General features: G+C 43.3%; 1 protein-coding gene across 3 annotated transcripts in view; it reads right to left on the bottom strand.

Moving 5' to 3' along the window:
* Positions 1-24,308, bottom strand: part of PAG1 (phosphoprotein membrane anchor with glycosphingolipid microdomains 1) — a 247,777-nt gene that overhangs the window by 73,902 nt on the left and 149,567 nt on the right. The window contains exon 1 of one of the 3 annotated variants that reach the window (XM_088471549.1): positions 20,933-21,034. The exons of the other annotated variants lie outside the window; for them this stretch is intronic. The gene's annotated coding sequence lies outside the window, so the exon portion shown is untranslated. Of the gene's footprint in view, positions 1-20,932; positions 21,035-24,308 lie in introns of those variants that run through there. 3 annotated transcript variants of the gene reach the window in all.

Genomic DNA, 24,308 nt, shown 5'->3' with positions numbered 1-24,308 from the left:
TGGGTTATTTTATAGCCAGAACTGCTCGCAAATTTGTGGTAGCAAACACCAACCACAAGAATAGCGAGCAGTTCATACGCTGGTCGATGTACTCGATTAATCTAATAAATAGCGGACATGACGTATGGTGTGAGCGGCCAGGGGGCGTTTTTAACAAATAAACGAGCGTATGTTTTGCTCGTTCGTTCAGACTTAGAGGTGTGAACAGACTGCAATGTGCGTACGGATCATTTGAATAGCCACCCCTTGGCCCTCATTCAGAGCCGCTCGTTAGCGGCAGTACGCTCGTTCCGAGCGATGTTTGCACATCTGCGCATGCGTACGGTTTTTAGTACGCATGCGCGAACCAGTCAGTGCGGCCGAAAATCGTTTGTACGCTATATAGCGAGTGCCTGCTATTTTGAGTGACAGAATGAGGCGTATGTGGGTGGTAACAGGGGAAGGTGCTTGAAAATGGGGAGTGGAGATCCGAACGCAGGCGTGCTTAAAGGTCAAAACGGGCGTTTTATGGGTGTGTATATTTAAAACAGCAGCGTCATTGTCCACGTCACTGGGTTATTTTATAGCCAGAACTGCTCGCAAATTTGTGGTAGCAAACACCAACCACAAGAATAGCGAGCAGTTCATACGCTGGTCGATGTACTCGATTAATCTAATAAATAGCGGACATGACGTATGGTGTGAGCGGCCAGGGGGCGTTTTTAACAAATAAACGAGCGTATGTTTTGCTCGTTCGTTCAGACTTAGAGGTGTGAACAGACTGCAATGTGCGTACGGATCATTTGAATAGCCACCCCTTGTTTTTAAACGAACGACCGCAAATAGCGAACGGCTCTGAATGAGGGCCATAGGTCTGTGTAGATTTCCACCTTCTTCTCCCTGAATATCATATACTTCATCTCTTTTCAAGGTTTGATACATCTCCTCCATATTCACTTAAAATACGTAGCTAGCAGGGTTATTTCCAAATATGCCCCTGCTCCAGTCTAAGTAAGGGAAGTCCTGTCATACACTAGCATTACACTTCAGCATATTTATTTACAGTTTAGATATTACGCTAAAAAACTGTAAAATATTTTCTTGAAGTTTTGTTTAAAATAAGGCTAAACTATACCAGAGATGCATTGTATTGCTCATTTAAAGTAGCCTACTACACTCCATGGTATAGCAGCCTCTTGGCGCCCATGTAACAGTCAGGATGGAAACGAGAGGATCACACAATTGCAGTAAACAGCCAGCGGTGGAAGCAGTAATAAGTAAAAACACCAGCAAGAAATGTGCTAAAATACTCATATTATATTGATACCACCCAGTGGAACAGGCTTTTTTCATACCTGGTGTAGCTACTGTAACTCCATTTATTCATATGAAGTTTGCCAAGTTTGCTTACTTTGCTTGGACTTAGAAATAATTCATAATGAATTTGCATTCCAGCTACTTTGAAGACACTAATGAACACATACAAAGATCTTGAGTGTTCTCCAGGAGGGAAGGTGGCCAGATATGTATACCTCCAATGATGATCCAAAATATATTATGAAAGACAAGGAGTCACAATAATGTAGTATTGTATAAAGTGGAAAGATTCTGTTTATCCGTTACTCTTTAGCCCTATTCAAAGAAAACCATAAACACTAACAGATAAGCAGAATATTTTCTTATTTGTGGTACACAGCCTGACTTATGTTTGAATATTTCTACTTTCTCTATACAATACTACACTATTGTACTCCTTGCCTTAAACAATATGTATTTGACTATTGGATTTCTATACATCTGGCAAACTTCCACCTGGAGTACAACCTCCCTACCTGTGGTCTTACAACAAACAAACAAATATGATGTAAAATTACCACAGGTATTTACTTATTTTGGAACGTGAACAATTGTATATACATACATATACATATATATATACACACACACACACATATATATATATACACACACATATATATATATATATATATATATACATATATACACACACACACATATATATATATATATATATATATATATATATATATATACACATATATACATACACACACACACAAAACTGGGGTACGTGCCTCAGGTGCACGATTCCCCCCTATGGCTCCAACCGTAGTGACAGAGCAGACCCCATGAGAGAAGGACCACTGCACTGACAACAAGTTATAGGAATAGTGGGAGGGGACAGCATAATAATTGCTCCTGCATATACGGAGTCCATTCACTAGTGTATGTACATACGTATGGTTGTATGTATGTATATGTTGGAAGCTGCTAGTGAAGTCTTGCAACAGGCTGCCTGTCTCATGGAGCTTAACTGATTCTATGACTGGAACGAGAGCAAGAAACCAAAACCAGCAGGGACTGGCTGGCAACTTTTAGCCTGGGGGGCAAATGCATGCAGGCGGCCCTGGCAGAGGAGTAGCATGTAGCCAGGGTGCCGGAAAGAATGTGCGTGCTACGGTGCCCCTCCCCCCCCTCAGGAGAGGACACCCTTATGCAGGCCTCGAGTAGTGCCCCCAGTAGTGATCCCCCCTATGCAGTGCCCCTTGTGCCCCCAGTAGTAAGCCCCTTATATAGTGCCCCCAGTAGTGGTAACCCTTATGCAGTGCCCCTTAAATAGTGGCCCCAGTTGTAGTCTTCCCCCTATGCAGTACCCCCACTACTGCCCTTTATATAGAGCCACCAGCAGTGGTCCCTCGATGCAGTGCCCCCAGTTGTAGTCCCCTCCCCCCTATGTAGCGCCCCAAGTAGTAGTCCCCTTGTAGTGCCCCTAGTAGTAGTCCCCCCCAGTAGTAGTACCCCCCTTGTAGTGCCACCAGTAGTAGTCCCCCCCTTGTAGTGCCACCAGTAGTAGTCCCCCCCTTGTAGTGCCCCCAGTAGTAGTCCCCCCCTTGTAGTGCCCCCAGTAGTAGTAGTCGCCCCCCCTTTGTAGTGCCCCCAGTAGTGGTCTCCTCCTTATAGTGCCAGGCCCCCCGCAGTAGACACACATAATATATATTAAAAAAAAAACGCTTACCTGACACCCGCTCCTGGTCCCGCCGCCGAGATCAGCTCCTCCGTCCGCCGCTTTGCATTATGGGAGTGACGCGTCATGGGAGTGACGTGTCACTCCCATTACCCACTACGGGAGCCGGAAGATGTCCGGCTCTGGCAGTGGGAGCAGCAGCCGATGAGAGTCTGTCTGACTCTCATCAGCTGCTAAAGCAAACACAGCTGCCGGCTCCGGCGGCTGTGTGTTTGTGCTGTGTAGTGCTGACCGAACTCCGGGCCTGATGCAGAGCCGGACGCTCTGACCAGAGCGCTCGCTCTGAATCAGGGCCCTCCTCCCTGAAAATGGAGCGGCCTTATGGACGCTCGCATAGCTGTGGGTTACCATCGCGACCATCGGGCTTGCGACGGAGACCCTGCGGTAGAGTCTCGCTGCCGCAAGCCCTGGAGTGATTTTGGCTCTATCAGAGCCAAAATCACTCCCACTGACATCACTAGTGATGTCTGTGGGATGTCAGTGGGGCCGGCTTCATACGGTAGGCGTTCCCATGGGAACGCCTACATCTGGCAGCCACGCCCCCAGCACGCCCACCAAAGGGGGCGTGCTGTCAATCAATATCGACAGCACGCCCCCTTTGGTGCGAGACCCGGAGCGACGGAGAGCCCGTCGCTATCCGGGTCTCGCGCATGCGCACGACGGAGCTCCCTCCGTCGTGAGCATGCGCAGTGGGGCAACATCGACCCGCTTGCGAGCGTCCTGCGCTCGCGAGCGGGTCTGAATGACCCCCTTCCGTCCGGTCAGCGCTACACACGCGGTGCAGTCTGTGTCACAGTGACACAGACAGCCCGCGGCCCGCATGACGCTGCGGCTCGGGGGGCACATGGCACCCTGCCACCGGCCCAGCCCGCCACTGAACCAGTCTCCTAGAGCTTCAATGTCACAGTTCCTAAGCACCAGAAGCAAGTCTGTTAGTGTATTACTATCCCTTAGTGTCTGCTTCCGCTTGAGGAAACAATTAGTTGCAGGCTAAGAACTCTTTTGTCCCTTCTCCAAACCTCATGGAAGGAATGAGGATGGGCAGCTCCGACTAAAATGAAGAGGCCTCATTTAGAGTTACGAGTAAATCAACTACAAGATGCTATATTGCACCTTGCTGACACCATGTTTATTCCCCAGGGTGCTAAAAATAAAATGTGAGCATATAGGTGTGGGTTGCACCACTTGCTTAACTCTAGACACAGTGTAAAATAAAGCTGCCTAGTGTTTGTGTGTAACATCCAAAGGCACACCGTACTTTCCTTGTATTATTTATTATTATTATTTATTACCAGTTATTTATATAGCGCACACATATTCTGCAGCGCTTTACAGAGAATATTTGGCCAATCACATCAGTCCCTGCCTCAGTGGAGCTTACAATCTATATTCCCTACCACATGCTCACACACATACACACTAGGGTTACGTTTTTTTTTGTTGGGGGCCAATTAACCTGCCTGTATAATTTTGGACTTTGGGAGGAAACCGAAGCAGCCACGGGGAGAATATACAAACTCCACACAGTTAGGGCCGTAGTGGGAATTGAACTATGACCTGAGTGCTGTGAGGCAGTAATGCTAACCATTACACAATCTGTGCTGCCAAAGAAGAAAAAAAGCCGTGCACTTGCCCCCTTACATACCATACTTACCTACTGTAATAATATACTTTCCGGGAGAAGTCCAGAGAGGAGATGCAGGTGACAGCTGATCATACAGGGTCAGACTAATCCTGTCATTAGGCCCCACCGCTAGCGGCAAAATGCAGTTAATCGCGAGTTTTCAAGAGGGGGCATTACAAAATGACACAATTAACAAACATCACGTCAGGGGCGTTTCTAGAAAGGAGGGGGCCCGTGTGCAGTCTCAGACCCGGGCCCCCTCCTCTCCGCCCGGCGGCGCACTGAGCTGTGCGCGCCCAGTGCCGGAGTTATAGACTCTGGGCACTAGAGTGGGCCCAGAGTCTATAGTGTCTGCACAGGTCACCAGGAAAATGGTCGTGGCAGCCATTTTCCCTGTACTGCGCATGCGCAAATGATGGGAAAATGGCCGCCGCGGCCATTTTCCAGTCGTTTTACAGCGCCAGACTCCCGCGCCGATGTGTGACTCCGGAGAGGTAAATAATATTATGGGTGCAGGGTGTGCGGTGCGGGGCCCCCCTGGACCCAGGGGCCCGTATTCCCCGCACACTCTGCACCCATTATAGATACGCCCCTGCATCACGTCATAGTGGCCCTACCCCTTCCCAAAGGATGCACGATTCCCAGTATTACTCCCTGCATCATATACTTGCCAATCTTTGAGCTGCCATCACGCAGCAACAGCCATCTGTGCCACCCACTTCAACTGAGAATGGGGACGCCATGTGCCCACTCTTCCGGGCGGCCTGGAGCTCCATCCGATATTTGGGAGCCTCCCGATCGTTCAGAGAGAACAGGCAAGTATGCCACATCCTGCCCTCTGTACCAGGAAGCGGGCAGAATTCAGGAGCTCCTCTTCCCCTTCCGGGGCCCTCCTGGAGGTTCCAGGAGAGTTCATGATTTGGACCCTTGAGAAAGATAAGCCCTAAACTCTGTGGGTACAAAATAGCGTTACTGTATGTACAGGATGTTTTACTGTCATTTATAAAGGAAGTACAGAGGGAAATCTTACTTATAAATACAGTGAATAAAAGGGAGGACTGAGGCCACAGCACCAGATCTACACATGGAAATTGCTCTGGGACAAAATGTGCCAAAAATACAGAGGAGAACAAAATACAGAAGAGACACAGAACATTGGTTATTATTAGCACAGAGCGACTTTTAACTGCATTTCCTAAGAGGTTTTATATGAATATCAGTATTCTATTAGGTCACAGCAACAAGAATATGCTTTTACAACACATGCTTGTTCTTCCCAACGATACGGAAGTTTTACTGAATGCCCAAGTGGGACAGAAGAGGCTATAATCCAGTGGGCAGCTTAATGCATATTCAAAGCTTATTAAAGGGTCCAGGCTCAATTGTAACAGACAATTCATACAATTAGAGCCACTTGTCTGACACCTGCCACTTGCAAAGCAGTTCTCCTTACAGTCTATGTAATGCAACAGGTTTTATAAACAGTCCTGGAATTTGTGTGCAGAGTAAATATGTGAGGAATGTAATCCGTCCTGTCCAAGTAAATATTTATTTTAAAATCCCATTTAGGTGTATTCACTTATGCCCAACATTACACACTGCCCAACAGGGGACGGAGTTCTGCATAAACACTTAGTTACATTTTTTCTTCCAAACAAAATAGTTACTGATCAATATACTGTACTAGTATTTTAGACCCATCATTCGCCAAGTCGCTAGCTAATATGGCTGGTGCTGCAGGGTTCTATTTCTTCCTTTTTTGTCTCCCCTATTCATTTGTTCATATTCATTCTCTAAGCATGTCCCGTCTCTGCGCTTACTCCGCATGTCCCGTCTCTGCGCTTACTCCGCATGTCCCGTCTCGGCGCTTACTCCGCATGTCCCGTCTCGGTGCTTACTCCGCATGTCCCGTCTCGGCGCTTACTCCGCATGTCCCGTCTCGGCGCTTACTCCGCATGTCCCGTCTCGGCGCTTACTCCGCATGTCCCGTCTCGGCGCTTACTCCGCATGTCCCGTCTCCATGACTTTCCAGAATACCCAGTCCATTTAGAAGCTTGAAGCTGTTTAGTGCCATCTAATAAATAAATGTCCTTGTTTTTTCTATCACTCACCAAAGCCATGAGTCCCTTCCTCGGAATTCAACATTGACAGCTGCCTTCTTTGGGTAGGATAGGTGCCTAAGTAGGAAAAATTACTGGCAACATACACAAAACAGTACTGGTATTTGGTAGGACATGGCAGCTGTTATGTATAAACTGATTTTATACACATAAAGGGAATTATACACGCCGCACGCGCCAGTTTTAGCAGGTGATTGGTTGTAAGTAAAGGGGTTCAATGAGAGGTATAAATGATGACGAGCAATGAATGGTATAGACCAGTAATAAATGGTATAGTTAATGCATGTGATTTACGAAAGCCAGTCAGAACGTTAGTTTTTTCCCCAGCTCGGAATGTTGTCTTCCTGCTTGACCACCATTTCTATAGGGCTCCGAGGGAAGGGTGGTTTCAGTATAAAATATAAAGGACCCAAGGCTTTTCTCAGGGGTTCGAGCCACCGCCAGCTAAGGAATCGGAGCAACACCCCCAAGGTGGTGCACATATTATTCATATGGGCCTCAAATTCTGTTCAAGGCAAGCCCACGCTCCCCTCTCAAACAAAAAAAAAGTAAATGGACTGATAGAAGAGCAGTATATGTAAGTAGGCAACAGATAATGGTTTCTATGAGGACCTTGCAGCACTACAGTTCCAGCAATGTCATATATGTCTTGGACTTGATTACAACGCACAATACACCTCTACAAAAGTGGCATATAACATGGAGCAAGATGTCATTTGTATTGTACAGTTGGCAAAAATTCACTTCTTCCGTTGATTTATTCCTCCCATATCCACCTCAATTCATCTCCCCAACACAGCCTTCTCAATTGTTATTTTCCCCCCCCAGAGCCCTCTTCAACTGTAATTCATGTCCTCACCGTTCACTGTGATCCATGTGCCCCTTTTTTCAGCCTCCCCGATGATTTATTCCACCCCCTTCCTTTAGAATTAATTTAAAAACACCCATAACTTGTCCTGTAGGTACGTTCCTCCTCATTAACCAACCCGTGTGATTCATTTTCCTCTGCATAAACCTCTCCATTTCATACATTCACCCCATCACTGGATGCCTTTAACATGATTGCTTCTGCGATGATTTTTTTAATTTGCTGCACATGACATTTACCGCAGAATTACTAACATCATAATGCTCCTTCTTTGTTTTGCCAACCTCGGAACACTGGAGCTCTAGATGGCTGTCGTGGTCGCGTGGCTCAGCAACTAAGTGCACCAATAGCTAATAACTGAAAAAATTAGACTGGATATACAACATTTTGTAATCTTAATCAAAGTCTCTCAAATTCGAAGACAGAGATATAAAGTTTCCCACCCTGTGATCCTCATGCTATTTTTGTTCACTTGTCCCTCCTAGCAGTACTTTATAGCAATAGTTTACTGTACACTATAGCCCTGATTCTGAGCCGGTCGCTCTGACAGAGCGCTCGCTCCGAATCAGTGGCGGTCTTATTTTTTATTTTTTAGAACGGCCTCCTGGCCGCTCACATAGCTGTGGGTGACCACCCACAGCTATAGCGAGCTGCCATGACGATGGTCGCGATGGTCAAGACCATCGCGACCATCGGGCTTGCGACGAGACACTTGTGGTAGGGTCTCGTTGCTGCAAGCCACAGAGAGATTTCGGCTCTAACAGAGCCGGAATCTCTCCACTGACATCACTTGTGATGTCAGTGGGGCCGGCCCCAAATGGTAGGTGTCCTCATGGGAACGCCTCCGTTTCGGCAGCCACCCCCCCGGCCTGCCCACCAAAGGGGGCGTGCTGTCACTCAACATCGACAGCACGCCCCCTTTGGTGCGAGACTCGGAGCGACGGATTGCCCGTCGCTATCCGAGTCACGCGCACGACGGAGCCAGCTCCGTCGTGCGCATGCGCTCTGGGCCACCATCGACCCGGTTGTGAGCGCTCGGCACTTGCGACCGGGTCTGAATCAGGCCCTATGTGTGGTGACTTTCTGTACAACTGGAACAAGGCGGTGTTGCCCTAATAATCTAAATATTGGAAATGTTAAAGGACTAAATATGGCAGAAAATCAACAAACAAATTCAAGACACCAAAAGTAATATAGGTTGAGTCTCCCATATCCAAATATTCCGAAATACGGAATATTTTTAGCATGACTAAGATAATGGAACCTTTGATTTTTGATAGTTCAATATACACAAACTTTGTCTAAGGCACAAATTATTAAAAATATTGTATAAAATTACCTTCAGGCTGTGTGTATAAGGTGTATTTGAAACATAAATGAATTTCATTTCTGTACACAAACTTTACTTGAGCCACAAAATTATTGAAAATATTGTATAAAATGACCTGCAGGCTGTGTGTATAAGGTGTATATAACACATACATGCATTCTGTGTGTATATTAGGGTCCCATTCCCAAGATATTTCATTATGATATGCAATTATTCCAAAATACAGAATATTCCGTTATCCAAAATACCCCTGGTCCCAAGCATTTTGGATATGGGAGACTCAACCTGTATAAGAATTATTATTCTTTATACAAATTGTGCTAGAAAATTGACCTAGTTACAATACAACATATACTAAAAAGTTACACTTTTTCTGCAGAAGTCTACACAGACTAATCTAATATACATATATAAAACCTCTTAATATGCATCAAGTGATGTGTACACATAAATAGCTGTAATAAAGACTACATAAAGCTGTCTTGTTGAATGACAAAGATCTCACCGGATTGTAATTCACAAAGATATAAATATAAATGGATACTCTTGTGTGTCCACAATTAACACTTGGAAGATTGAAGCCTTGATTAGGTCTCCATATAAAGGTAAGTGCTGCTGCTGTAATGAAATCCAAGTCTTATACAAGCACTTACTTAGCTCTGTATAGCACGGCTAAAGTCCCCGTCTATCCAGGTAGCCCGCTGCGCTGATGACCTCCAGGTCTTTTAAAACTGCAGCTTCTCCGCTCCGTATTTTAGATAACAGGTGCCATGGTGAAGTGAACCCCAAAACAGGGCAGGGATGGCTGTGCAGGTGTTCTGTGTAGAAGGAGATATTCTGAGGCTGGTGTTTGAACGCCTCTCTCTCTTTACCTTCCTCCGTGGCAGACCAAGTCCTGCAGATGTATGGGTAAATGAAAACCCAATTGCTCCTGATTCCCAGAAGAAAAGTGCCAATGTCCGGCAGTATGAAGAACAGGTTTTGGCAATGTGTAGTATTCCACTAACACGTTTCGCTTCTATTCCATGAAGCTTTCTCAAAGAGTTTCATTTATTACACTCTTTGAGAAAGCTTCATGGAATAGAAGCAAAATACGTTAGTGAATAGTACACATTGCCAAAACCTGTTCTTCATACTGCCGGACATTGGCACTTTTCTTCTGGGAATCAGGAGCAATTGGGTTTTCATTTACCCATACATCTGCAGGACTTGGTCTGCCACGGAGGAAGGTAAAGAGAGAGAGGCGTTCAAACACCAGCCTCAGAATATCTCCTTCTACACAGAACACCTGCACAGCCATCCCTGCCCTGTTTTGGGGTTCACTTCACCATGGCACCTGTTATCTAAAATACGGAGCGGAGAAGCTGCAGTTTTAAAAGACCTGGAGGTCATCAACGCAGCGGGCTACCTGGATAGACGGGGACTTTAGCCGTGCTATACAGAGCTAAGTAAGTGCTTGTATAAGACTTGGATTTCATTACAACAGCAGCACTTACCTTTATATGGAGACCTAATCAAGGCTTCAATCTTCCAAGTGTTAATTGTGGACACACAAGAGTATCCATTTATATTTATATATTTGTGAATTACAATCCGGTGAGATCTTTATGTCATTCAACAAGACAGCTTTATGTAGTCTTTATTACAGCTATTTATGTGTACACATCATTTGATGCATAATTATTAAGAGGTTTTATACATGTATATTAGGTTAGTCTGTGTAGACTTCTGCAGAAGAATTGTAACTTTTTAGTATATGTTGTATTGTAACTAGGTCAATTTTCTAGTACAATTTGTATAAAGAATGATGATTCTTATACCTGTATTACTTTTGGTGTCTTGAATTAGTTTGTTGATTTTCTGCCATATTTAGTCCTTTAACATTTCCAATATTTAGATTATTAACGCAACACCGCCTTGTTCCATTTTTGTCTGATCACCCCCCTTGGTGGTCTGAATTGGGTGTACACAGACCCATAGGTGTGTGCAGCTGTTTTTTTGGTTAATCATAATTAGCTTACCAGCGCCAGTCTGATCATTTTTGTTGTTTGCGCTTTCTGTACAACTGATATACACTCAAAGCAGACTCTGCATGATCTCCGACCACTTCCCTTTCCTAGTAAGACCATGCAGACCTCATATATATTCTCACAGCCAAATGTGATGATGCACAAGAAACAAAACCATACTGCGGCTCTTTGTGCTTTGCAAAAACTAGAGATGTGCTCAGACCCCCGTGTTTTAGTTTTGGTTCTAAATAATTGTTGTGTTTTGGTTTTAGCAAAGTTACCCTTAAGTGTTTTGGCTTTCTTTAAAAAATTGATAAAAATCAGGTAGAATAATGTAATTTGGGCCAGGTTGTGTTCCTGCAGTATCATTAACATCGATAACATTAATTTCCAGACAATTCTGACCACCTCACAATATTGTTTTCACCAATATTGGCCAAAGGCTGCAGCGAGCTGGCTAGCTAAACTAAGCGATAGAGCAATGGTACAAATAGAGTTTAAAAGAATATAGCACACCTGTGAAACATAGTAGCACAGCAGTGGCAGACAGGATGGCAGTTTAATAAACTAAACAACCCTATAAAATATTGACATTACTCAAGAACTGATAACCTAAAAGTAATAGCCAGACTAACTTCTAACTTCTAGTAGAAAACTAGATCACATTGAATTTTACTCCAAACAGCAAATCACAGGCCCAAGGTCTGTATAGGTGATTGGGGGTGCAGTACGATCAAGAGGAAGGTAAAGCATCAAATTATTATTACTACTATAAGGAAAAGTAAATCGAAAACATGGAAACAAGTTAAACAAATCTTCCAAATGTGAGTTTCCAAATGCAACCTGAATCCAAAACAGCAAATCACACGCCTCAATCCAGTACAAGTGATTGCTGCCGCAGTAAAGTCTTGTTGTAAACTAGATTACCATCAAACTTACTACAAACAGCAAATGACAAGCCCGAGGCCAGTAAAGGTGATTGTAGGTGGAGTATTTAGTGGAAGGTAAAGGATTTAATTTACTATAAAGAAAAGTAAATCAGAAACATTGAACATATTAAAAAGCAAACTTCCAAATTTGAGTTTTCAAATGCAAACTAAGCAATGATCCCCAGAAGCTACACAAGCATTACGTGCAATATTAGTAGGTGCTGATGTGTCTATTACAGCTCAGGCTGTAATCGATATTACATACTCTGTTGTCTGTGGAGAAGCAGCAGGATATGAGGTCTATCTGCCTTGATGAGAAGGTGGTGATGGATGGCCTTGCAATGTACAGAACATCAACTCCTGTGACAAGTGGCTGTCCAGAATGGGATGTACTGTATGATACTGCTGTGACCTCCAGAAGAGAAGCAGGAGCTGATGCTTAAACATCTAATGAAGGAAGAAACACTGAAATTAGCAACTTGGACAACCTGTACTCATCATAAATTACGGCGAACAGGGCCGTTGAGAGCTCAGAATGATGCTAGTACTGGGGGGGGGGGGGGCATGACCAGAACCGGAAAGCATTGTTACCTTGTAACCTTCATACAGTCAGAATTTTGCTCTCTCATATTAATATATATATATATATATATATATATATATATATTTATATATATATTTCACAGACAGAGAGATCCAGGCAAGCACACAGCAGTTTGCCTGTTGTTGTTTGTGTCGAAGTGAATCAGCCACCAGTGTCAGCCCTTCATGCCAGTGATGAGAATAAGCACATTGTTATGCCTGGGCAAAAGATCAAAAACAGCCACCTCTTCCTAGTGGAAATATTTGTACCCAAATCCGGACAAAATTTGTGACGGCATCTGTAGCATGTGTAGTGCCAAAGTAAGTATAGTTAGGGACAATCTAGGTACCTCCTCCCGGTTACATTATTCACAGTAAGTTCATTCAAGTGATTTATCAAAAGCTGGAAAATCATATACCAGCAGTCCAGCATCAGCTACTAGCAGCATGTATAGGTACCAGCACAAGCAATCTCCATCGAAAAACACCTTCATCATCAATCTACTCATTAGTAATCAGAGTTAGTCCTCTACTTTGCTGGGCAACTCACTCCCCTAATAAAATCCTTGATTCCCAAGAAGAATCCTTGCACGCTAGGGCTGCAAAAGCTGCTGGGTGGTGAATCTTCATCACAGAAGAGGACCAAGAGAACTAGTAGTTTCAAACAATGATTGTCTGTGAAACAATAATTTGCAAGAGGAACAAAGCATTATAGCCACCATCTTGTTGCACAATGGATCACTTAATCCATGACTGTTATGTTAGCATTCGATCTGCGTCCAATTGATGGTGGATCAATGCATCTGGTTTTAGCAGGCTAGTCGAGGTCATGCGTTCACTCTACCAAATTCCAGCTCAATTCTATTTCACCAGAACAGCAATTCCTCACCTGTACCAGGACATTAAACAAATAGAAGTTCTTTGCCTACAAAATTCCATTTTACAGACCACCCACTTAACTACAGTGCATCCGGAAAGTATTCACAGCACTTCACTTTTTCCATATTTTGTTATGTTACAGCCTTATTCCAAAATGGAATAAATAAATTTTTGTCCTCAAAATTCTACACACAGTACCCCATAATGACAAAGTGTAAAAAGTTTTTTGCAAATTTAAGAAAAAAACAAAAAACTAAGAAATCACGTGTACATAAGTATTCACAGCCTTTGCCACGAAGCTCAAAATTGAGCTCAGGTGAATCCTGTTTCCACTGATCATCCTTGAGATGTTCCTACGGCTTAATTGGAGTCTACCTGTGGTAAATTCAGTTGCTTGGACATGAAGGCATACACATGTCTATATAAGGTCCCATACTTGACAGTGCATGTCAGAGAACAAACAAAGCATGAAGTCCAAGGAATTGTCTGTAGACCTCCAAGACAGGAATGTCTCGAGGCACAAATCTGGGGAAGGGTACAGAAAAATATCTGCCGCTTTGAAGGTCCCAATGAGCACAGTGGCCTCCATCATCCGTAAATAGAGGAAGTTCAGAACCACCAGGACTCTTCCTAGAGTTGGCCGGCCGCCTAAACTGAGCGATAGGGGGAGAAGGGCCATAGTCAGGGAGGTGACCAAGAACCCGATGGTCACTCTGTCAGAGCTACAGCATTCCTCTGGAGAGAGGAGAACTTTCCAGAAGGACAACCATCTCTGCAGCAATCCACCAATCTGGCCTTTATGGTAGAGTGGCCAGACGGAAGCCACTCCTTAGTAAAAAAGCACATGGCAGCCCGCCTGGAGTTTGCCAAAATGCACCTGATGGACTCTGGTCTATTTGAGACAAAGACAATTATTTGGCGTGAATGCCAGGCGTTATGTTTGGAGGAAACCAGGCACCACTCATCACCAGGCCAATACCATCTCTACAGTGAAGCGTGGTGGTGGCAGCATCATGCTGTGGGGATGTTTTTCAGTGGCAGGAACTGGGGGACTAGTCAGGACAGAGGGACAGATGAATGCAGCAATGTACAGAGACATCCTGGATGAAAACCTGCTCCAGAGTGCTCTTGACCTCAGACTGGGGCGACTGTTCACATTTCATTGAATGTCCTTGAGTGGCCCAGCCAGAGTCCAGACTTGAATCCGATTGAACATCTCTGGAGAGATCTGAAAATGACTGTGCACCGACGCTTCCCATCCAACCTGATGGAGCTTGAGAGGTGCTGCAAAGAGGAATGGACGAAACTGCCCAAACATCGGTGTGCCTAGCTTGTGGCATCATATTCAAAAAGACTTGAGGCTGTAAATTCTGCCAAAGGTGCATCAACAAAGTATTGAGCAAAGGTTGTGAATACTTATGTACATGTGATTTCTTAGGGTTTTTTTTTTTTTTTTTTTTATTAAATTTGCAAAAATCTCAAAAAACTTTTTACACATGGTCATTATGGGGTATTGTGTGTAGAATTTTGAGGACAAAAACAAATGTATTCCATTTTGGAATAAAGCTGTAACATAACAAAATGTGGAAAAAGTGAAGCACTGTGAATACCTTCCGGATGCACTGTATAGATACATGGACAAGCGTTACTGAATAAACGAAAGATTACATGACTGATAGCCCACTGGGTGAGTGTATCGCCTTCAGCATCAACAGTATCTAAAACCAGCTCATTCACAGGCTGGCTACTCTCTGTATCACCAGCTTCATTAAGAGTTCTACTGGTGTCAATCTGTTTGAAAAACTCAGGGATGTGATGGTAAAATGGCTTGAACCATTTGGACTCTCCCTCAGGATTTGTCATTTCTGATAACGCAAGTAACATTGTACGGGCATTACAACTGGGTGAATTTTAATACTTACCATGTTTTGCGCAACACAAACTTGGTGGTTTAGAATTTCTTACAAAATGACAGGTTCTTTTTAATATACAAAATAAGAGTGGGAGGATCCAAGGACAATTCCATCGTGCACCACCTTTCATTATGGGCTTTGCCAAGATTGTGTGCATTTGACAGGCAGCGTATATTACTGTACTTACTGGGTGTTTTATCCTCAAGTCATGCATGCAAATAAATATATATATATATATATATATATATATATATATATTGTGACAGTCAGATTAGGGGTCCCTCTCCTGGGTAGAGGTCTCCTTCCTTACACACACAGCAGCTGGGAAACAGTACGCCAGTCTGGATTCGAGTACAAGCTGGTTGGCGCCAGTCTTTACTGTGCAAAACAGAAACAACAAAAAGAAACCATAAACATAAATCCTAGCCCTGGCTGGGCTCTAACTTTACAGGTGGTTCCCTCACTACCAGAACCTGGCAGGGCCTAATGCCCTCACCAGCAACAAAGGCACAGCACAACACTCACAGATAGGTATTTCAAGTGTCTCTGAGCAAACTCCCTGCCTGCTCTCCCAGGTGAGACACTCAGCCCTAAACAAACTAGGCTTATATTGGCCACTCTCAGGTGGAAACCCTAACAAGCCTGTTACCAAGCTGCAAGACCCAAAACCTGTAGTGGCCGTGGGTGGAGCCCTCCCTCTCCTCTCACCCACAACCCCCAGGTCCCAAACCGGCTTTTCAAAAAGCCGAGACTCAAGCCTGCTACACTGCAGACTTTCTCCTGGGGGTTTAAAACACATAAGACAGGAATCTGGGACAAATGTACCTGCCACAGACCACTTTACCAGTGACCCTATCACAATATATATATATATATATATATATATATATATATATGCAGTTACCATGCAGACACACAGAACAGATCCAGCTCGTGGGAGTGTTATGGGCTTGTCGCGGGCTAGGAGCCTGACTTCCATGCTTGTTTGAGGACTGTGGATGAATTGGACCCAGAATGAAGTGGGTATAAGTGTAGATACTAATGATAATGGCTGCGACCATATGCATGAAGACTGATGTATACTCACATAGATGGATGAATACTCACAATGGCCGAGAGGCTCTCGAAATTCGGGTGGTGCTCCAGGCCGCCCGCAATAAAAGCCCCCCTCTGTCCCCCACTTCCCTGGCGAAAGTGGGCAATCCGGTGGGGGCAGATTAAACGATTTGTGCTGAATCGCGTAATTGTAGCCCTGTCCCCTGCTTTAGAATGCTGGAAAGCTCTGCATTGTATAGCGAGGGACGGGGCCATGATGACTTCTCTGCACCGGCCCTCCTCCCCGCCCATTGCCACCGCCACGCCTCCCGTAGCGCTGACCTGGCTGCCAGAAAGTTGGCATGTATGGTATAAGATAGAAATTCAGCCTGCCCGGACGTCCGCACTTGCGGCTGCTCTTCGCTTAACCCACATCAGCCCCTTTTATAGCTAAGCCTGAAAACAGAATAATGCTCACTGAGTTGCAGTTTCTACTTTCCATATGACTGAAGCGCCATTCAATGGGAGGAAGCCATAAGAGCTGGAGGAAGGACACATGTGAAACCGGTAGCAATGGCTACCTCTGTATATACAATTGATAATGGTATGGCTATGGATGGCTACCTGTATAATAGAAACAAATTATAATCCATGGTGACGCCACCACTGTACATTATTCTTATTACCCTATTATTACATAATAACTATTATTATAACAATTCTTACCACACTATTATTGGAAACGCTGATAATATTTATTAGATGGTGATTTTGAGTCAGATTGTAATCCATAAAAAATGACAAACAGTAGGAACTAAACAAATCACATAACAATAAAAACTGCCACACTTCTCTGTCCAGCAGTTAGATGATAGCCCTATGATTAGCAAATCCTGGAAACCTTTGTGTGATGGAAGGAAGATATAAAGCTGTAAAAAGCTGAAGGGAAAGTCCAGAGCGTTCCCTGAAAAGCAGCAGTAAAGAAAAAACAAACAAATAAAAAAAACTACACATTTTACTTTATCCAGTTGCAGGGTGAAAAATCAAAACCTTATCGCTACTTAAAAAAAGGGGAGTATTTCTATAATCACCACATTAACTTATATCCGGAGAGCAAGGTAAAGCAAGAGGGGTAATTAAAAGGGGTTGTCCAAAGTTAAGAATCAAATATCTGCTGTCTGGGCCCATATGTACAATGGCAGAACTCACCTCAGCTGGATGTATAAGCACTGATCCTGCTCTACAGTCCTGGCATCTGTGTTCTGCATTAATGAAGCAAGCACAGCGTGGGGCAGTTGTGTTGCTGTGCTCCTCTATACATGGCTTAGAGAGTAGTTCTTGGAAAAAAAGTCCAGGCTGTGGTCGGCCAACAAATTGTTCTTCAAATCAGCACTTTGATGTGCTTACAACCGTGCAGTGAGGAGCGTGGGAACACAGGCACCAGGAGTGCAATGAGGACTTTAAATGGACTGTAGGGGTCAGCAGAGGTAAGTTCTAGAATAATAATAATAATAATAATAATAATAATAATAATAATTTTACTTATATAGCGCTTTACAGACATCAGAAAACATGGTACATTGTTCAAGGATTAGGTATTGCAGAAAATAGAAAACCACACGGAGATAATTAAAAACAACCAAAACCTAGAGAGCAGAATAAGCATATTGCAGGGTTGGTGCAGACATTTTGAGAAATAACTTCCATGGGTTATATATTACACCAACAAAAGGTACCAGATGAGGCAGCCATCTTGGGCACACTACATAGGATTACCCTGGGTGGAATAGGTTATGCCTAGAAGAGATGACACAAAATGGGTGGTTGCAGAATCCTAACGCTAGAAGTAGGGTCCCACCATAATAGTCAGGTCCATGTATTTTTCATCCCATCCACGAGTGTACCAGGTGAGGCAGCCATGTTGGGCGCACTACGAAGGATACAATGTGGGAGATAAGCAATACAAGGACCCAAGGCATATATGGGAATACTGACACGTGTGTGGCAGTATGATATACCCAGTATGAATAGATCCATGTGAAGTACATACTGCCTATGGAGGATGCACATCAGTGGAGGTATAGCACACCAGTATATCATACAGTGGGGCGGAAGTACATGGTTCAAAACAGGGAATAGCAAATACAGCAAACAGTGATGCAGTTTGGACATGATGTATACGGGTGACTGAAACATTTGTAATATAATACATCCTGAATGAATAGATCCACCTGTTTGTTTAGCCTGCCCAAGAAATAACCATACAAGGCAGCCATCTGGGCGCACTGTGTAGGTTACATCTGTGCAAGTAGCGGCAGTATAACATCCAGGCGGAGAGAAAATAAAAATAATGAATCATACTATGCACTGCCCATAGACATAATAACAGCATCTCGGTACAAATTGCATTAATATACATATACACGCACACACGCACACACATATATATATATATACACACAATTCCCCATAACATATCAGCAATCAATGATACTTATACCCCCCACCACCACCACTACTGGGACTCATTACATCACAATGCTTTATATAGGCAAAGCAAGGCTTCTGAACAACAAGCCACACAATAATCTGCGACCATCCGTCCTCTAACGGGCGCTCTGGAAGCAAAGCTCTCATTTAGTTCCATGTAGGCATAGCAACCACTACTTCATCGCAACAGTGAGAAACAAGCCGCTAGGACGTGTGGCATGAGGGTGCCCTCTATCCAGGGACACAGAGGTATTTCAGGGTAAGGACTCCCATATGAAGCAAGTAATATAACCAGCAGGCGATACATGTATATTAGTGACTATACTGTCTCGGCGACAGGGTTTTGTTGAAATAAAGTTATATATAAGTGGACAACCACTTGAAGACAGAAAGCAATATTCACATGAGTGAGCACACCGCAATAAGGGGCACATCCTGTACAATTATCACCAGGGGACAATGCACACTGTTAATCCATACAGTAAATAACACATTTACAGGTGATACCCAATAGAAGCATGTTATGCCAGGGGACACCTCATTATTCTGGTCACTTCAGCTGCACATGGCTGGGAGCAGGCATCCTACAGCGGTTTTCCTTCCACCATCAGGTCACCATGCAGGTAGCCCTGCATAGCAAACCCAGTACCTTTCCAACAGGACAGGGCTTTTTCTCAAGTAAAGAGCTAGACCAGAGGTTCCCAAACGCGTTCCTCAAGGCACCCCAACAGTTCTGCTTTTAGAGACATCCATGGTTGAGCACAGGTGGTAAAATCAAATTGACTGAGGTACTAAGTAAATCACCTGTGGTCGAGCACGGATAGCCTTAAAACCTGGACTGTTAGGGTGCCTTGAGGACAAAGTTTGAGGACCGTATTTGGGAACCAATGCACTAAAGAATGATTTACAAGGGATTCTATAACACAACTTGGGGCATGGGCAAGTAAAAACGTAAATTAAATATATGCAACACTGTAGCAACCTGTAGCATACTTCAAATATAATGTAATGTAAAGCACTTTGAGCCCTTTAGGAGAATAGCACTATATAAATAAAATTATTATTATTAAATATATAGAAAAATGTGTTCATGTAGCACATTTAAATAAGGCACACATAAAAAAACCCACATACTATACATGATTTAATAGCAGAATACTCAGCATGAAGACTGAGCTCTGTGCTCTAGATATCACAGCAAATATTTTTACTAAATGAAAAGTATACAAACATACATTCTGCAGTGAATCAGCTCGGTTAGATGATAAAGGAGTTGACAATATACTATTATTCTACTCTGCGCAGCACTGCATCCTCTCCCCTCACTGCATAGCAGGAACAGCACACATGCTTAGTCTATATGGCTGTGAGCTACATTAGCAGGAACAGCACACTTGCTTGGTCTATATGGCTTTGAGCTACATTAGCAGGAACAGCACACATGCTTAGTCTATATGGCTGTGAGCTACATTAGCAGGAACAGCACACATGCTTGGTCTATATGGCTGTGAGCTACTTTAGCAGGAACAGCACACATGCTTGGTCTATATGGCTGTGAAATGCATTAGCAGGAACAGCACACATGCTTGGTCTATATGGCTGTGAAATGCATTAGCAGGAACAGCACACATGCTTGGTCTATATGGCTGTGAGCTACATTAGCAGGAACAGCACACATGCTTGGTCTAAATGGCTGTGAGCTACATTAGCAGGAACAGCACACATGCTTGGTCTAAATGGCTGTGAGCTACATTAGCAGGAACAGCACACATGCTTGGTCTATATGACTGTGAGCTACATTAGCAGGAACAGCACACATGCTTGGTCTATATGGCTGTGAGCTACATTAGCAGGAACAGCACACATGCTTGGTCTATATGGCTGTGAGCTACATTAGCAGGAACAGCACACATGCTTGGTCTAAATGGCTGTGAGCTACATTAGCAGGAACAGCACACATGCTTGGTCTATATGACTGTGAGCTACATTAGCAGGAACAGCACACATGCTTGGTCTATATGGCTGTGAGCTACATTAGCAGGAACAGCACACATGCTTGGTCTATATGGCAGTGAGCTGGAGCTCTGCAGCAACAGTCATACAGAAGGCAGCAAAACGACACACTTACCTGGACACTGCAACTTTTATCTCAGCTGTATCAGAAGAGACGGAGACCCCCTGTAAAATCATCAGGCTTCCCAAAATGCCTCCCTGCTAAGCCACCATCACATTGGAATTTAAAGATTGCTGTAAGCTGGGTCACAGTTTGAATCTGCATGCAAAGCACAGACTACTTCCTTATTAGGCTGCCAGTTACTTTCCCAGCAACAAAGCCTCCTCTGTCAGTTCACAGCATATTACCACAATGGCACTGCCCCTGTGTACAGGCATTAACTCTCTCGCTGCCAGGCAACCAAGGGTTAATCCTGAAGCCACAACCAGTGCAGAATAGGTTCTCCATATATTGATTGCAAAAATCCCTATTCTCCCCTCAATAACATGCATTCAGTCATCTACCTGTATTACCGCCTTGTATTCTTGTTGTTCTTGGTACTACTGTTTAAATCTCATAATTTCTTGCTTACTCTGTATAACTCTGTGGGGGATGTTAGTGATTTATAACTTCTGGTAACATAAAAATAAATTAATAATAATAATAATAATAATATAACAGCATAACAGATTGAAATAAAGATATTTAGTATATTTTTATATTTTCACATCAAAGCTCATATTAAACAATATAACAAAAAGAGGCAATAGCAAGTGTTGCAATACATAAAACAACACATATCAATAAAGTAATTATATTATATATCAGTTGACTGGGTTCATGCCTGGCTAGTTACGCTGGTACATCTATAGTTGCTGATCAATGGTCTCAGACCTGCTTTTATTCAGATACACCAGCTATTCATCAACGTTTGGTTATTGTGACTTAAGGATGTTGTCGCTCAATGAGGTGTAGATAAGATGAATAAACTATTTGAGTGTCTGTTTGTTTTTCAGCGAAATTAGTGTCTACTTATTCCAGGGGCATCGTACATAAAATACAATCTCTCAGGTCTTTAGTTGTCAGTATGTTGGCCAGCTTTGGTTACAGGTCCCCGGCAGGGAACGAGTTGACAGCTTCTGTTGTGTATTCTCTGGTGAACTTGACTCATGGGAAGTGACAAACCTCATACTGTAGGGCTGGCAAACAGCATCTCATTCACATGCGGTTCCCAGATGTCTGACAACTTGGTGCATCTGAAAACCAAATGGCGTATCTGAATACATCAAAAGCTTCCGAATAACACGAGCACACAAAGACATCCTCATTCCCGAGATACATCACTTATGCACATGACATAATCTTTGTTTAGGACAATGTTTAAAGCAACAGTCCAGCTACAAAAAATGCTCTATAAAGTAGAAAATAATGTAGGTTTAATTTGAGGAACATTGTCTTATTGTAATAGCCCAACTTGGCAGTCATTCAGACCCAAGGAAACCTAGCCTCATGCCGAGTGCCCTGAGAGCCCCCATTAGTCTGAACCATTTTTAAATGTTTGTTTTTGACAAGGAGACGTAGATAAGGGGGCCCAAACCTGTATCTTGCCTAGGGCTCCATGAGTTATTAATGAGGTACTATTGATCACTGTTGCTTGCTGCATGATGGCAGAACCTCATTATTAGAACATACTGCTCATGTGTGGAAGCGCTTAGTTTATTAATAAAATGTTTTGTCAAAAAGGATTGCATAGAGAATAACCTTATTTTCAAGAATGCTCAGGGAAGGGTTAATGTACCATCCCACTTTCAAATGACTTTAAAGGGGTGATCTGTATTCAAATGGATTTGGCTTGATGGCATTGCGGTATAAAAAATTATTGACCTTTTTAGCACATTTACATTTTATTTGATTAGATCATGTAATTAAAGCATTTATTTGGGAACTCTAGCCACTGGTCAACTTATTTGTTCATTTCAACTAAACAACAGGCAATAACTGATTGCATAAGTATTCAACCCCAAAGTTATGCTTAAATAAACCCCAGTGCATTCAGCTTTCTTCAGAAGTCACATACCGGATCAGAGTCCACATGTGTACAGTTAAAGCATTTCAAATATAATTAAAAATAAATACACCGGTCTATAAAAGAGTTTTCATAGTTGGCTGATGGATTTAAAAACAAAAGCTTCAGCAAGAAATCTGGTGTGTTCCTCGAGACCTCGGATATAAGAGAAGATGTATATTCTAGCACCGCAATTGTTACGATCACCAGTAAGTCACCTTGTAAGAACTCTAGAGTCTAACAAGGGAACTGGAGGGATGGAAGCATTTATGCTTATCCTATATGGGTAGAGCCAATCTAATTAAGATGGTAACTTTCCCAAGGCTGCTATATTTATTCCAAGCTCTCCCCCTTCTATTGACTCAAAGGGATCTTCGACTGCTGAACTCGCTCTTCAGAAAATGTATTTGGAAAGTCAAACGCCCAAGGATTGGGTTAATTAAACTGCAGCAAACCAAGGCTAAACCAATTTTCCTCTCATGCAGCAATTTTAAGGTATCTTCGAGATTGGATGCATGACCAAGATCTTTATGCAAATACCTCAATAGAAGGCCAATTTTTGGACGATTGTAACTTGATAAGTTTTTTGCATATGCAGGATGCAGAAATCCCGAACCATATACGGGACAACCCTCTCTTATGGTCCACTCGTAAGGTGTGGCATATCCTGTGCCACCGTGGTCAGATGAACTCTTATAAGTCTGTATTTCTACCTTTTATAGGAAATCCAGAATTTCAGGGGGGTAGAGCATCATTGCCCTTTACCAAATTAAATAAAGAAGGATTGAAAAATATAGGTTCCCTTCTCAACTTGACATTAAAAAGCACACTTAATTATCGGGAGGCACTGGAAAAATTTCCCACTTTTCGTAACCATCCTCTTAATTTTATGCAAGCTAAACATTATGTGACTTCAGTTATTAGATGTTTCTCAGATTTAGATTGGGATAATGTATTTAATACTTTGCTCCTCTCGGAACCGGCAACTAAAAGGGCGATATCTATTCACTATTCCTTTTTAGGAATACCAATACAACATGAGGTGGTGCACACTGGGATGAGTAGGTGGACGCAGGTGATTCCCTCTTTATCATGTGAGATTCTGATAAAATCACTTCTCTTATCACGTAATGTACTCCCGGCTATCCAATATCAGGAAATGTTTATGAATATTTTTCATAAAGCATATTATTCCCCACATAGGCAATATTTAGCGGGTATGTCTTCCTCGGACTACTGCCCTTGCTGTCAGTCTAATATTGCTAATTTGTACCACTACATCTGGTCTTGTCCCCTTCTGAGAACCTTTTGGTTGAAAGTGAGAAAATATGCCCTTGAACACCTAGTGAATTATGTGCCATTTACTGATGTGTGGACCATATTTGGCATACTTCCGGAGGGTCAGCGAGTGGCGAGGGGTTGTGGGCGACTCCTCATTATTAGTGC

This window comes from Taudactylus pleione, unplaced genomic scaffold (genome assembly GCF_031769625.1).
Source record: "Taudactylus pleione unplaced genomic scaffold, aTauple2 ptg000114l, whole genome shotgun sequence".
Classification (NCBI taxonomy): domain Eukaryota; kingdom Metazoa; phylum Chordata; class Amphibia; order Anura; family Myobatrachidae; genus Taudactylus; species Taudactylus pleione.
This window is presented reverse-complemented; position numbering and strand designations above follow the sequence as displayed.